The 16,227-nt window shown below is 41.5% G+C and overlaps 1 protein-coding gene across 16 annotated transcripts in view; it reads left to right on the top strand.

Annotated features, from left to right (window-relative positions):
* Window positions 1–16,227, top strand: part of TENM3 (teneurin transmembrane protein 3) — a 2,716,013-nt gene that overhangs the window by 2,174,754 nt on the left and 525,032 nt on the right. The gene's annotated exons all lie outside the window — the stretch shown is intronic.

The raw sequence follows: 16,227 nt of genomic DNA, 5'->3' as shown, positions 1-16,227 counted from the left end.
AGGTTCTGATTTACTCTGATTTCAAAGCAGGATCATATATATATATATATATATATATATATATATATATATATATTTTGCAGGAGAAATCACAACACTACCAACCACAATCAAATTCAGTGACCATGCCAGGTCAAAAAATCAATATCCAAAATTCCCAAAGAGCAGGGAGACCAGCACCAGTCCAATTTAATGCTCAACTCTGTATCATATTTATTCTTTAAAAAGATAATGCATCCTTATGCCACGATAGTATAGTGACACCCAACAGGCTATACATTACATCACATTTCTTATTCATCGTCGTCCTCGACGGCCATTTTGGTGCTATGTAGCACCTTCATCAAGAGGGATGACTACAGAATCAGGTGAAATAATTAGCTCCACCTGTGGATCTTTTAAAATGTGTCAGTCAGCAATGAGTGCACCTGTCGGATGACCTGGAAAACGTGTGGGGACCAACTTTGAAAACCACTGGCATAGGCTATTACCAATTAATATAGAGAGAGATTGTTGCATCAAGATCTTTTCAGTTTCCTACATTATAGAGGTTGGGTTTAGAACACTTAATTTGTGTAGATACCTTGGCATAATCTGCGATAAGCAGCCCTTTCTTTTTTTTCATGGCGATAGCCCAATACTCACCATCGGGCTAAAATGTATATATTAATGTGGATAATAGGATATTGGCCAAATAGTCTATGCCACGGAGCATGCTGGAACAATCATCTTTGTTTATTTTCTGTACCTCTGTGTAACCAGTAACCTTTTTCATTGTAAATGAGCACAACATTGGTAGCCATATTGCTCTAACTTATATAAGAGAGCTAAATTGGCTGAGAGATTTGTCAGAGATTTATAAGTGATATTTTATTTTCATTTTGGGGATGATATCGATTTACTTCAAAAGGAAATTATTGGCAGTGTAGCATCTTGGCTCAGAGACAGGAGCATGATTTAAACATTTAAACATTTAACATGCAAATGCTTATTACAGTAACCACAAATGGGGCATGGATCTAAAAGCTTGGTGGTTAACAACGTATTTAACATTTGCTATACAGTAGGTGGCATGTTCTGTACTTCCATTTATCCCTTTTCCAGACTGCACATAGCTTTTTCCATCTGCATTTAATATTTATCTATAACTTCAAACCATGGTGCTTAGTAATACCAATTACAAATACCTATATATTTTTTTTTTAAAAAGGGTCCATAGAAAATAATAATTAAAGTCCAAATGGGTGTCCCTAGTGAGTTCTCTTGTAGTAAAGCAGAAGCATCCTCTAACATATACACCCAATGATTACTAAATCTGACAAAAAGAATGAGAGAAAAGGTTACTCCTGAGAAGTTTCACCACATTGGTGATCTGACGAAACGCAATGAATGGACAGCTCCTTTATGGTATATGGTTTCTTATCACCTCATATCGATATCAGATAAGTATTGATTTTAATCGTGCACGTGTATTCTATTATTCTGTGTGGATTTAAGCATATGCACAAGACTTCTATCTATCCATCCATCCATCCATCCATCCATCTATCTATCTATCTATCTATATATCTATCTATCTATCTATCTATATATATATATATATATATATATATAAATATATATATATATATATATCATCTATAAATATGTCTAGTGTCCATGTGGCACCGAAACACTGCCACCTGTTGACAGCAAGTGAAATTTACATCTACTAGCTTTGGAAGCATTTGCTTAGAGCGGGCTTACACTGCCATCTGTTGGCAGCAAGTGAAACTACATCTACTAGCTTTGGAAGCGAATCTCCAGCAGTAAACAGTATACTGCTTCACCAGTGTATAATGCTGGCATGTACCCCATGGATCATATATTGTGTGCACATCTGGCTCTGGTACTTGCCAGGGATTCCATTTACCTCACCACATGGTCCCTGACAACTACCCACAGTTTGCAAAGAGTAGCCCGCTCCTCCCGGTCATCACAGTGGGGTCAAGGCGGCGGGCGGCGAAAAGAAGCCCATAGTCTTCTATAGGGTATCGCCACCCAAAGGTGGCAATACCCTGCCCGGTAATATCAGTGCGGCCGGGTAATAGTACATATGAAAATGCGGTAAAACAGGGGTTTTACGGCATTTTCATTTTAAAACATCTCGCCCTTGTTCTTGTGTACCTGATGATTTTATTTGTGAGAAGCCACGATTATAAGGTCATAGCCTCTGTAACCACTTACGTCTTATGCTTTAAAGGCAGCCAGGATAAAATTATGAAGTGCAAATTGAAATATTAGTAGAAAAATACTTGCCAAGATTAAAATGGGCTGATGATTGTAGTGATAGACTGGCAGCCTCAGACATTTGGCAGATTTACATGAGGCACACGTCATGATTCACTAAGTATTGTTGACCTGTTAAAGCTGCTTGTCCATTCATCCAGGTGATATCATCACCGACATTTTTAATGTGACTAAATACACCAACTGCGTTAATGGCTTAGTTGGAACAAACAATAAAGCCCACAGCCCACAGATATCATAGCAAGCGGTAGGAGTAGTGTAACAAAATGAGAGCCAAATGTATTAAGCCTTGTCAAGTGATAAAGTAGAGCATAATAAAGGTCCAATCTGCTCCTAACTGTCATATCTCAAGCCCAATCTGTTATGTGTCAGTTAGGGGCTGGTTGGCTATTCCGAGAGCTATTTGTCAGTAGGAACTAGCGGGAACTCAGTTCCTGAACCTCTAATTACAGTAAATATGACATCATCAGGAACTGGGTTCCTAAACCTGTTCTGGGCCAAAATTAATTTTTCGTAAGTTTTATTTTAAAGTCACCTGTGAGTGCCTTTGTTTCTAAATATAATAAATGCATCTCTCTCTCTCTCCATGTATCTATCTATCGATCTATCTATCTTTATTTAATCGATCCACCCCCAGAGTTTCTGGACCTAATTTTCCAGAGAACTAGTACTTGCTGTTCCTTTATCACTCTTTATCACCCTCCCCTCTATCACTTGTTAAGGCTGTAATACATCTGCCCATCTGCCTCTTCTTTCATATTTTACTGTTGAAACACAGTAGCCTGTAATGTATGCATGCCACAATGCAAAGACGCTTCCCTGCACAGTGAGTTACTGTAGTCAGTGCATCCCTCTGGTACAAGCACTGCACTGTCATGTCTGTGCATCTATGCCATTCCCTTCTACACTGAACACTGCCATTTGTCATCACATAGAAGTAACCATAAAGACCGGGTCACTGGTCTGTTTTGCAAGTGGCTGTGGCCCTGTCATGGTGTCACAGGCCAGAAAGTAGAGCAGTTATACAATATGTACCAATAAAGAAGATGCCAGTGCACCCCTGCCGTCATATACACTGTGCAAGAAACAAAATACCTGTTTATCACAAATAATATAAATTTTCGGTACTTATGTATTATCTGGGCTCCCATGTTAAATGCACCCCATTTTTTCATACCCCTACTATCCAACTACGCATGGAGTTGATTTTATATAGTGTGGCGAGCGCAGCGAGCCACCGTGCCCGAAGCGTGGCGAGCGCACGCGGTCTCATAAGAAAAACGGGAGCCCAGATATTACATAAGTACCAAATGTTCTCATTAATTTTACAACAGTAATACCATCTGCTACATGCAACATCCTCTATTGACATTCTGTGGTGTTTAATGCAGCAGAGCGGGGCAAGTAATAGGCACTGTTCTTTACAGCAGGGGTTTGTCACCCCCATTTTACAGGAATGGTCTGCGTTGTCAGCGCAGACTTCCAGTATGCAGCTGTCTGGATCCCATGACCAGTTTGCGCAAATCTCAGCTAATGTGTTTTCGCCCAATCATGGGTCCATTTTCACCCGATAAAAACGACCCCTAATTGGATCACAATATCCAGCCGTTTTTATCCACTGAAGTGTCATTGGGGCTAATAGGATAGTGCCCTGTGTTTCATAAATCATCTCTTCTGTCTGTCTTTCTTGGATCATCTACCAATGGCATTTCATGTAATGCTGGGTATAAAGATTCGGCAGGCATTGTATTATTTATAAAACCATAGTCGGCAGATACCTTCAGCTAGACGACGCCTATTTTATGTGTCATTTCCCCAAAATGTCAGGGGGATAAATCTGTGTAATGGTGGAATCTTCTAACAATCAGTTTAAGGAAATTATTTTAAAATATAATTTTTTAAAAAATTAGTAGAATTTAAAAAGAGATAAAATTAAGAGCGAGTTTGGCTGCATTTTGTTTACGGCACTAATTAGCAATAATTTCACTAAACTGATGATTATGAAGCAGAGCAGTACATGCACACAGTGTCTATTCACTGTAGAGAGGGGATGGGGGCATGGCCAGCAGCACTGGCCATGCCCTCAACAGCTGTGGACATAGTCCACGCCCCCTGACAGGAGACCACGCCCCCTAATATTGAGTGCGTGCCTCATGTCCCTCCTCCACTGCCTCCAATGTTGAGAGGTGAGAGGAAGGGGGAGATTGTGTACTACTTACTTACCCATACTTGTTGGATGGGCATGGGTCTGCAGTCACACCCCTCCCTTCTTCCCCCCCTTCTCTCCTCAGCACAGCACACTTTGCTGTGTACTTGGTTGCAGTAGATCCAAGGAGGCTGCTGCATGCCATCTCACCCACATTACCCTGTCCCGGGCCCACTCGCATCGGCCCTGGGAAAAAGAATCTATGTGGGAAGATTTTAGAACATTTCATAGAAGAATGAGGGGAGCCAGTAAAGAAGTAAGTGGATCCACTCTGTAAACTACATTATGCAATATATCCAGTTTAAGCAATCTTGAATTCTCAGCAAATTTTACTTTTATTCTCTGCAAATAAAACAGTGGGAACATATCGGTATGTTGTGGAAGGGTCAGAGCTACTCACATATACAAGGACTGGGAAAACAATCAGATGGTTTGTAAATTGCGTATGGATGTGTAACAGGATAGCGTATAGCGAGATATTTGCAATTCATTCGGAGATTTGCACGGGCCGGGTTTTTATTCTGGGCGGCAGCAATCATATAAAGTATAGTGTCAATAAAAGTGTAGTGACCATGACAGATATGAACAAGTCTTGTAAAAAATAAAGAATACATTTACTGCATGTACAATTGTTAAAGTGAAAAAGATGTTAGTGAAAATATATAACATGCAATTATTAAATTAATATAAATTGAAATAAATGATGAATGAAGTCGTGAGATAAGAGCCGGTGGCCCTCAGTAACTCTAACCCTGTCTCCCTGCTCACTTGTGGGTACAGACTGAAGGATTGCTGTTGGCAGTGGCAGCTCTTACCCTTTTGGAGGAGAGGGGCTGTGCGGGCCCCCCCCCCCCCCTCCATGGTCACTGCCATTGCAGCGCTCCACGCACCTGCTGGTCCCGGCTGCTGGTCCCCTGCACGGGGTCAGCGCATGCGCAGTAACTTCATACATACTTTGCATGCGCTGACCCAAGCCTCCATGCCAAGCCTTTGCAGCAGCCCCCAGAGGCTTAATGAGGTTCCCGGGTCCAGCGCATGCGCAGTATCGTCCGTGGTACTGTGCATGTGCAGAACCTGTTTTGGGGGCTGCCCTGCATTTGCGCACAGAGATGCATCCCGAAGGTAGGTAACACCTCCCAATGGGACTGTGTTGAGTGACTGGCAGGCCGGACTTCCAATAGGAAGTCATTGCCAGTCACATTGATGCCAGAGCAGTCTCACAGACTGCATCTGGCTTCATTTAGGCAGAGACCGTGGCGGATTGTACCTGGGGGGGCTGCAGCTGGTTATACCCCTTTCACATCGCAAAGTTGGGTCGGACCCAGCTCCGTCCCGGGTCTTGCGCTTTAACATTAAACCCAGGTTGCCCATTATACAGAGGGCGACCTGGGTTTCATCCTTCTTATAACCTGGGTTGAATTGCTGGGTTGGTCGTCCTGGGTTATAAGCTGTGGTGCTTTCACACCACACCTCGACCCGGGCCCATTGGCCGCCATTCCAGCAATAACCTGGGTCCGAGGTTCGATTTGATGGGATATTGATCTCTTTATCTTCCCCTCTACACAACAGTTGTTATCTTATTTGTTATTTGACCATCCTGTGATATTTTTACAATATACAGGTTGAGTTTCCCTTATCCAAAATGCTCAGGAACAGAAGAAATTTGGATAATGGATTAATCCATATTTTGGAATATTTTTATATTTGAATGAAGTATATTGAGGTATCTTGCATTTATGTTGCATAGACACATCAAACACATGAAATACACACAAATATATTTTATTTGTGCAGGAAACAAGGTTTTAAAACATGAAAAAAAGTTTGTGTACAATCTCAGGTACTGAATGTGAATGCGAAGCACATATTTAGTGCCAGTTACATATCATTTCCCCAGTAGTGCCAGATACATATCATGTCCTTGTACATATTTAGTGCCAGTTACATGTTATTTCCCCAGTAGTGCCAGTTACAGATGTTGCCGGTAGGTTTTTAGCAAAAATAAAAAATAATGTACATTTTGGAGATTATGGTTTTCGAAATAATTTGGATAACGGATATTTGGATAATAGATACTCAACCTGTAAATGTTATTTTGTTTTCATTGTATGATGCTGTGGACACCTTGTGCTACCCTTTAAGTAACAAAAAGTTAAATAATAATAATAATATATATTGCATAGAGACAGCATTATAGATAACTAACAGACTTATTTGGCACTTTAATTACAACAGTAATCTGCCAGCAGTGAAAAGAAATACATCTGTGGGCTGGGGAGAAGAGTGCAGTCTGTATGTGTGTACTGTGCTTGCGGCATTCCTTTCCCTTCCAGTCTTGCTCTTGTCTTGGTTATTGATGGTGACATCAGGGTCAGTACGGTTGCTGCCACTACTGCAAGGTGAACAGAAGAGCTCAGATAGGAGAGAGTTGATCATGATGTGATTATTTTAGATTTGCGTGGCATTAATCTGCTGGTAATTCATAGCCAACCTCGGCTGCATTTCAAGAAATCTGTTTTATATGGTTTCTGAACCAGCACTTCATATTTTAAAGACGTGAAATGTGTTTGGCATTGTTGTATTTGTAAATTATCAATCGAATTGGGTGATGTTTCCAGAAAACAGCATATACTGTAGTATATTCTCAGTAATTGTGCGGGGAAAGAAATAATGTGGGTACCCAGGTAGTTCCACAGTAGTTTGCCTAACCCCTTATATACAGTATATATAATTCCCTCTGCTGCTTCCCCCCGACATGTATTACTCCCACACATGTATAGTGTCCCAGCTTTGCCCCCTAATGTACTGCATTACAAGTTCATATATTCACATAGGGTATATATGGACTGTGTCCCTCTCCTATACCTGATCAATATACTGTCAGTGTTCTGTTCTGATGTGCAAGTACTTCATACTTAGCTACTCTCCTGGAAGTTGTAGTGGACCCCTGGTTTTGGGGTAATCCTCCGCAACCAAGAAAGAGTGGGCACTCGTCCTGCAACCCACCTGCTTTCTAAGGAAGTAAATAGGATGATTCAGAAAAAACGGGTATTGCGGGACCTCGTAGAGTGGGCGGAGCTAAATTATGTAAACCACTGTCATTTTATTCGCATCAACTCCTCAAGGATCCACAATATCCCAGGATTTAACATCATCGGAGAGAGGCCTAATAATGTCGTGATTGGCTCACACACCACCAAATATCCCCTAAAACTTTAAGGCTTGTGCACACAGGCTTCTTTAAATCTGCCGCCATAGAGATACGGAAGTTCAGTGTACACAGTGGCGGTGGTGGGACAGGGAAAGTGACACATGTTATGTTCTATATGTGTATATAAGGTACTTTGTATCTGAAAGGCATCATGTTAGTGCATAGTTGCCAACCCTCCTGCATTCTGCAGGAGACTCCCTGAAATAGCAATCTCCCTCTCTCCCTCATTAGTCTACCAAACTCCCTGATGTCGCCTAGCCCAAATTACACTGTTATATTTTTGGGGAAACAAGGAATGAAAGACTGATACATTGAATCATCATTTCCCAGCACTTTTAAGTATAGTATCTCTTACTAACTGCTTTGGGGCTCATCCACATTTGTATATAAGTCATTTTACAAGATTCCTCTCAGATGTAGCAGTACACACCCACGCTTCTAGGTGCCACGCTCACAATCTCGTTTCACAATCTTTCCATATACGGAACTAGCCACGCCCTTTGGGTGGAGCATGACACGCCAACTCAATGGGGCGCTGTGCAAAAATAATATTATCAACTATAATCTCCCTGAAACTCGTTTTCAAAAGTAGGCAAGTATGTGTTAGTGATGTGCGTGCGATTTTTACATAGTATCCGGACCTAAGTCCCATCATGCCTTGCCACAGTTTTGCTATTAGGGAATGTTAAAACTATGGCAAGGCATGCTGGGATGTATAGTTTCACAACAGCTGGAGGGTCACAGAATGGACATGTTTGGTCTAAATTAACAGATGCTTATGACCAGCATGTTGTCCTTTACAGATATTTTCTTCAGCTTGAAACACCCCGGTGGTTTGCAAAGGGCTTAGAAGGAACATTTCTCCTTCCCTCTCCTGTGACACGGTTATGCCAGGTACATTATACTTACCCTAGAACACATTTGGATGCTGAGCTGTGGGCAGACCTGTGTTGCTGGCCTGTTTACTCTGGCAGCACACAGTGAACAAGTTCCAAAATACTACCAGAGCAATAAAACAGCAGGATTGGGTTTATTTCTTTCTATTTATTAGTTTTTACTGTTACCGCAAGTCACAGGGAATTGAAGTAGGTAATTTACTAAGTCCTCCCCATTCTTCTCGTGGAAATATTATCTCTTCTCTGGCTTCCACAGTTGTTTACTTTGTATATCAATCAAAGGTAAAATGCCATAGGCATGAATGACTGAGTTAAGGGCTTGGGATATTCAGCACTACTCTATGGAATCTCTGAACTTAGCTTCCCCATCCATCATAAGAATCTTTTAGGCTCTGATATCCATGGCAGTCATAAAGCTGTCTATATAATGAATAGAGAGGGCTAACATGCTAGATAAAATATGCTAGGTTTTTGCTCCCTGCTGCTGCCTGTCCACTTTACCTGTTTGCTGAATACCTCTGCAGCTGCTGTTTCTTATATGCACCAGTGTGATTATACAACAGAGATTCACCTGCTGATTATTAATCAGTCAAGATAGAAGGCTGGTGTCAGGCCTTAGTGTAAATATTGCATTAGGAACGTAGCCAGAATCAAGCACTTGATTCCCTCAAAAGCTCCCCCTACACTCATGCCTCCATTTGTGTCCTCACAGACTATTGCCAGTAGTGTCCTTTCTCTGGATCTCCCAGCAAAATTATTGCCCTGCGTGCAGCTGGTATACAATCCAGCAGTCAGGGTGTAACAATGCCACATAGCACCAATCACTGGCTGCCTGTAAAATGGCAAATCTATTTCCAGATTACCTTGCTGACTTTCAAAACCATATATGACCTGTATCCAGGGCTTGTAATTGGTTTTACTCCCATTCACTTACTTCATTCAACAGATGAAGGTCTATAAGTAGTACCTAGAACCTTCCATACTTCATTTGGCAGTCAAATCTTTAACGTTGCGGCTCTATCTTTCTTGAACTCAATTCTTCCACCAATTGAGAGGCCTCCTAACCTAAAAATATGATATGGTGGCATTTAGAGAATTTCCTAATGTAGCATAAAAGTTATTTAACTCTAGCATATAAAATGAGGACCAACTGCATCCCATAACATCAATAAACAAGACCCACTTGGGGGTCAACTGTCAGCATATCATCAACCAATCAAACTTAAATAGGTGCCAACTGCCAGCAAATCCTCAACCAATCAAACTTAAACAGGACCAACTGCTTGTACATCCTGATCCAATCAAACTTAAACAGGGGCCAACTGCCTGTACATCCTCAATCAATCAAACTTAAACAGGGGCCAACTGCCAGCCCATCCTCAACCAATCAAACTTAAACAGGGCCAACTGCCTGTACATCCTCATCCAATCACACTTAAACAGGGGCCAACTGTTAGCACATCCTCAACTCAAACTTCAATGGGGGTCAACTGCCAGCCTATTCAACAAAATTAAATTCAGAAGAGGGGTAACATCCAGCCCATCAACAGCAGCGTAAGTGTTTCAAATTCCCATCTCAATGACACAAGAATCCCACCTGAAACAGTGGTGCTGATGATCCCAGTATGATTATATCAGGTCACAAACTAATCAATGGTACAGCTACTGTTCTTTCCCACAAAAGCTAACACTGTAACCACATAACCAGGGTTGGAGGGTGGTCAATGAAGAAAGAGACCTCTCTCTAATGGTCTTGTAACCAACATGAAGACTTGTCATTGGTAGTTACTGTCCTTTGTTCAAACACCAGAGGCTTCCATGACACCGCTTCTTCTATTCTTCATCAAGCTGTAGATTGGATATAGTAAGATCAGACAATGCGTAATGAATGGATTGTTATTTGAATGCCGCTCGGAGAAATGGGTAGATACCAAGAAACAACACAGTACAAGCCCTAAAAGAAAGTTTCTAGCTCCTTGTTCTGTTTCCTACTGCTGTATTGCTATTTAGCCATTGTTTACTTGAATGATTGGAAAATGTGACTACAGTATATTTAATCTAAGAATGAACCATGAGTAACATTATTAGTATTAACGGCTAAATTGTCTAAGCTTTATTTTCTTCAGTTGCATCTAGTGTCTCACATAGGGCCAGATGCACTAAGCTTCAAAAGTGATAAAATGGAAAGTGATAAACAATTAGCCAATCAGCTCCTACCTGAAATTTTTCAAACACAGTCTGTGACATGCCAGGTAGGAGCAGATTGGCTGGCTGTTTATCTCTCTCCATTGTATCACTTTTGAAGCTCAGTACATCTGGCCCACAATCTGAATAACGATCCCTAAAGCGCTAAGCTGCTCAGTGCATTGACCTCTGATTGCATTGTGCTTCAATTTTCTCTGATCACATGAGATCAATTGCATTTACGCACGGAGAAGGAATCTCATGCGACTTATGGACTTCAGTTAATTGTGAAATCGCTCCTGTAAAACACTTATATTTTCTTCAAGATGCCCAAACTAAGTGCAATGAAATTATCAATGTTTAAGACTTAGTAAATCTTTTTATTAGGTGCATTAGAAACCAATTAAACACTGGTTCAGGACTTAAGATATGGATCAGCAAGTCAGAAACATAAAGATGTTTCTGTCCGATTTTCTACTGTGTATGTAAAAAGAGATAAAAAAAAAGGTTGACAGTCATTAGGTCAGCCACGATTGGTCGACAGGCCAAAGGTCGACGCACCAAGGGTCGACATGCATTAGGTCAACATAGACAAAAAGAAGTGACACAAGCAAAAGGTTGGCATAAGTTTTTTTTTCCTTTTTGGTGTCCATGTTAACAAATGTCGACATGTGCACCATATAAGGGTACCACGTCCCCTCGCATGGTTTAGGCACAGTGCCTCGCTGCGCTCCGCAAATTATTATATGCCCCCTCCATATCCACTGAGATGGTAAAGTATGAACAAGTCGGGTTTTTTTTCTAAATAATTGTGAAAAACTCATGGCGACCTTGTTCATAGAGAGTTTTCACACAATGACATTTCGCTTGTGTCGAATTTGGTCTATGTCGACCTTTTTAGTGTGTCAACCTTTGGCCTATCGACCAATAGTGGTTGACTTAGTGACTGTCAACCTTTTTACTGTCGACCATAGGACTGCATCCCACATTATAGATAGAAAAACCTCAACCTATAGAAATGGCACCATTTGTCATTATGTAAGGACAGTCCCTGGCGGCACCTCATATGGACTGGTGCTAGCTGCATGTGCCTGGTCCACACATGCACAATTATGACCAGACAGGCCAATCATATCTATACATTTGAATCTAGCATAACATACACAAACAATTACCTAGTGACTAGTGTTACCATGTCATTCATTAAAAAAGGACTTCTAAGCACTTTTAAACTAGGCATAATTCTAATGCATACATCCTGGGTTTATACACTGCGGCCTTATGTAAATATTTCACACTATTTGTACTATATATGACACAACCCTCCTACTTATACTGTATTCATAGCATATGTTAGAGATCAGTAGACTTGAATTCAATGCCTGGTGCTTAATTCCAGGGCTCATCATGTTTTAATTACACTGTGGTTCAATCAAACTGAGAGAGGTCTTTTCTCCAGGCTGATGGTGGCAAGGAATTATTGCATCTGTTTAACCCCATGATGTGTAACAAGTCATAAATCAATAATCCTGTTCCAAGGCACTCCTGCCTAACAGCTGATGTGGCTGTCATTAATACAACAATATGGTTGAATGCAAAGGCTCACAGCAAAAATCACTTTCTCCACAACATCTTGTTTTCATGCCTCGAATATTGCAGTAGGAATTTAAGGGAATAAGTGGAACCAACGTCAAGTCATTAGTTAAAATATTAAAAACATATGCTGTAGTTACAGCTGTTTTCTCCGATGCATCCTGGCAGCCCACACACCTTGTGTATTGTTAATTAACTGGAGGTGATGGGGCATACCGGTGAATTTTTTTTTGCCTGAGGCAAAATAAAAATAAAAAACGAAAAACACAAAACAAATTTATTGTACTATTGATTTAGCGCTGCCAAATCCACTATATTAAACACACGACTTCATTTTCCTTCACTAATGGGAATACATTTATACGTAGAAATAGGCTACATGCTGTAGCATAGGAACAGAGCAAATTGTTTGGGGCCAGGAATTAGGGTTCAGTAGCCAAAGCCTTGGTGCAATGCTGTTTACCTTTTCTATCTTAGGAACTGATTCAGACCATACCTACAGGTCCGAATTCAGACAGGGGGCTGGTTAAAGGGATAGCCCAGAGTTTTATGGACGTACCCACAGAGGCGGATTGACCCACCGGGAAACCGGGCCATTTCCCAGTGGGCCGGACCAGATATCCCTCCAGCTGGGCCGCCTACCTTGGTTCCAGGGCTGCCGGAACCAAGCGCCCGCAGCCTGGTCACAAACGGCAGCATTACCCAAAACAAATATGGCCACCGCATATATTATATGCACATATGCGGCGGCCATATTTGTTTTGGGCTATTCTGCACTTTGTGACCAGCTGCGGCCGCTGGTCGCTGTCGGATGACGGCGGAAGTGCAGCGGTGCCTGGTAGTGTCCGAACACCCAACCCCCCCCCCCCCCCCCCGGGCTGTATCATCAGCAAACCCCAATTCAGTGTGATTTACTGACAATTGAAATACCGCCAGTCACTTGGCCAACACTGTTATATTGACAGGGTGTAAATACCGATGGTCAATATCCCAACAGATACACAATACCAACAGTTGAAATGCTGACATGCAATATACTGACAGGATCATAATGCCAAACATGTTAAAATGCTGACACAGCTGTATTGTCGACATGGACACCGTATTAGTGTCCATGTCGGAACATTGAAAAGAAATAAGGAAACAACCTCCAGTATTCAGCACATGCTTTTTATAGAAACCCTGATCCCGCCCCCCTCACATTCCTATAGGATGAACCATCCCTAACAACCATCACTCAAGCAAACACTAGCAAATCATCCTGCAATCATCAAAAAATGTCATCCTTCTGCTCTGTATACTGTAACTAGTTGCTTATGTACCGCCATGTGTATGTGTATGCAGCCTTCCACTACTGGAGTCACGTTATTGGCTTGGAGGCTAGATGCAAATCTCGTCTCTTCTGCAGCTTCCGGTTATTCTGTTGGAGGCTCGCGGGAGGATAATCTCTACTCACCACACAGGATAAGGAACCCTTCTTACCATTAACTTGGTCCTTTTTAGGCATTTGTAAAAGTACTTTGTTCCTGAAGCTGTTATTTTTAACATGGCATCAGAGATAAAAGGATTACATTTGCAGATAACTATGTATGTAATGATTTGCTACTTTTAAAGGATTGTTCTTGAGAATCTTGTCGTTGTTTAAGGCAGTTGCAACACAACAATTTAATGAGCACTACAGTTACTCTACCATTGGCCAAATGGATATGCAATATCCATTTATCTAAAAGCTTTGCATTGTTTTTTTCTCGCTAAGTCATTTTTCTTGCACTGACAGCTCTTTGCTTCCTCTTCTCTCTCTCTTTTTTTTCTCATTTTTTTTTTCATTGCTATTAATTTATTACTTTACTGACAGCATTTTTTTTATTTCTTTTTTACACCTCTCCATCTGCTACCAGGATCCTATGTCATGCTTTGATCTTGGTTTAGTGGGGGAATTTTGGAGACATACTCAGCGTCCAGCAATCTAATGTTTCAAGGAAGGAGTGCTTGTAACAGTTTCCCAAATTATGAGAGGCGTTTGAAGTTTTGAATTAAGAGGCAGCTGAATATTAGGGTGTGACTTCTACCACACCTCTTATTTGCATGCATTTGAATTAACACTTGAATGTTTATTAAAGGTCAAGGTTAAAGTTATTTCTTACAAGGTCAAACACAGAACCGTATAGCTGACAATTTAGCAAGTCGTGCCGGGTGTTGTTATTCAGCACAAGCTGGAGTGTTACATCCAGCCTGAATAAAAGACCTGTGCTATCTCATTAAAACACACTTAAACACAGAATAAATTATTAAAGGAAAACTATTGCGAAACATGTGGTGTCCAATTAATTATATCTGATAATTATTTCACTAGGAAAGAGGCATAGTTATGATGATAATATTTTATCATACTGAGTGAGTCTGTTTTGTGTTTTGATTTTTTGTTTGCCTTTCTGTACAGTGTACATTTAATTTTTATGATATTATAATATTTTTATTTTAAATTTACAATTAAAAGCAGGCTCAATATTGGCACAGATGTAGACCTAAAATTGGCATAAGGCCAAATTTGATCTGTCTCAATATGATCAATATTTAGCAAGGTTGCAAATGCTGTCAGACGTCTGCCACCTGCCCACAGCATGCATTAAGGCCATTTTTTTTATTTTCCCAATGCACTGTGCCTTGCGGCAGGCTTGCTGTGTAAGTGTGTTGGTGGAGTCGATCAGCACTTAACATCAGACATCAACAGTGTCATGGGCCTGACCTGAATCTGAAGAGAGAGTGCCGCCTATTGGACTGCTGCTTCTGCTGACAGCACTTCGGCAGGGGAGTTCTTATGGGGAATTAGGTGAGGTCTCATGATACAGTAGATGCAATAGTTCTCTATATTTAAAGAAAACATGGCACCGTTTATGTTAAAACTCCTCTCACCTTCCACCACTCCTCCCCCTCTACATTTTCAGCCTCATACCCACGCTCACTGTCCCTTTTGGTGCCTTCTAGTTGAGTTGAGGCTTGTTCCTGGCTCTAAAGCCCAAGTAACAAGGGCTGTTGAGACTTGTCTGATTCTATTCTTCTCCCCCTACATTGGTGTCCACATTGCATGAGGGAAAGGAGAAGATGATTAGTGCAAGTGGAGAAGTTGCCCATAACAGCCAATCAAATCAGTCTGTACCTATGATTTTATAGTATGTGCATGATAAATGCTATCTAGATGCTGATTGGTTGCTATGGGCTTCATTTGTCTTCTTCTCCATTCTTTACAAGCATTGATGCAACTGCACTTCACACAACATAGGGGCCGATTGAGACCCATTTGTTATGGGCCAAATTCATCCCCACGTCCCTGGCGCAGGGGTTTGTGCATGCGCACACTCTGGGAGATTCACACACGGAGAGCCGTTGGCTCCATAGTGGGAGAGGGCTGGAGCAGGGGAATGCCCAGCATTTTATGGGTATCCCCATGAACATGTTGATGCCTGCTCAAAGCAGATGGCTGACGTCACATGACTTCAACACCCACCACAAATTCGGCAGGAAGCGGCTGCTATATAAGTCAGTCCAGGCTGACTTTTCTCAGCAAAGGCAGGAGAAATGATTCGATGGTGAGCAACCACCGAATGATTTCACCTCCTTGCAGCCGCATGAGAGGGGATTTATAAGCGTACACATCCCCTCGTGGGCTAGCGAGGGGATTTGCACGATGGGGTTGGGTTAGGCATTCGCGCTGGGCGGAGTTTACCTGTTCACTAGAATGCGAACATATGTAGCCTAGCGAACAGCTCTGAATAGTTGTCAACTAAAAATTATGAGTTTTTTTTTGTATAGAGTAGTTCCCTATAGATTGTTATCTTGGAAGCAGGGTC

Source organism: Crinia signifera, chromosome 1 (assembly GCF_055691185.1).
Source record: "Crinia signifera chromosome 1, ASM5569118v1, whole genome shotgun sequence".
NCBI classification, from domain to species: Eukaryota; Metazoa; Chordata; class Amphibia; order Anura; family Myobatrachidae; genus Crinia; species Crinia signifera.
The sequence above is the reverse complement of the archived record's forward strand: the minus strand, read 5'-3'. Positions and strand labels throughout refer to the sequence as shown.